Source organism: Sciurus carolinensis, unplaced genomic scaffold (assembly GCF_902686445.1).
Source record: "Sciurus carolinensis unplaced genomic scaffold, mSciCar1.2, whole genome shotgun sequence".
Lineage (NCBI taxonomy): Eukaryota > Metazoa > Chordata > Mammalia > Rodentia > Sciuridae > Sciurus > Sciurus carolinensis.
Window position 1 is genome coordinate 526,776 of NW_025920176.1, and position 1,109 is coordinate 527,884.

The following is a 1,109-nucleotide window of genomic DNA, read 5'->3' on the forward strand; positions in this document are numbered from 1 at the left end:
CTATAATTTCTGCCATATTAATTACTGCTCTGTAATTGGTGGTAGGGGCAGACATAATATACATCAAGTAGCATTAGAGATTTTAAGGATAGAATTCAGTATGAGGATAGAAGGGATAGAAAGGTAGAAAATGTTTGCAATTTTAAAGGGTAAATATGGCAAATGCAGTGGTAACATAGGATATGTTGTTAATGAGGAAGAGGGAGAAAAATAGAACAAAGAATACAAAGCAAGAGCTGGATAGAATTTGGTTGTTCACAATAGAAAAGAGGGGGAGACAAGGGAAATAGAGAATACATTGATATAAAAAAGAATGCAAAACAAAATCAAGCTATGCTAATCAAAACCCTGATGTTCAAAACATTGGTCATAAAACATAGTTACCTTCAACAAAAAGGCTAGAAATTATGAAAGAGAAAAAAAATCTTTATGTGTATAGTTGTTCTTGACCATATTAGTACAAATTCAAGTAAAACAAAACTCCCAAAACAACACAAAACATAACCAAAAAAAGAACAATCTGAATGAAAAGTTAAGAAATTATGGAATCATTTTGACTGTTTGACAAATAGTGAGCATATGTGTTTGCTGTCTGTTCCCAACTGATTTTGTTTCTTCTTGAGGTTTCAACTGATTGTGGGTGTATGGGCATAACCTGTTGAGTCTTTCCTTTTTAGTGTTCACCAAGTTGCCAGCAGGGTTCTAAGAGTTCTAAACTTCCATTCTTGTGAGATTGGTTAGAGGTGGAATGGTATGAGCTCTCCATCCATTTTCAGTCTGTTCTCCCATTTTAGTTCTCTAAGAGCAATTCCCATAGGTGACATTTTTAGTTGCCAGGACTTAGTTTTAATGATGTTTAGTTGCTTTATTTTGTGGTGAGTTGCTGGTATTGTTGAGTCAATATTCTTTTAAAACTTGGCAGATATCAATCTGTGATAGATTGGACAGGTCAGGTGGCAAGATGGTGGTCTGGTTTAAACAGCCTGTGGGCCAGAGAGCAATGAAGGTGCTTGGGTCAGTTTGGTCTCACAGGGATTTTGACATCTGGCATGCTGGGCTAAAGGTCAACCAGTGAAACTGCAGGTTTAGTAGGTCAAGTGGTAGGGAGG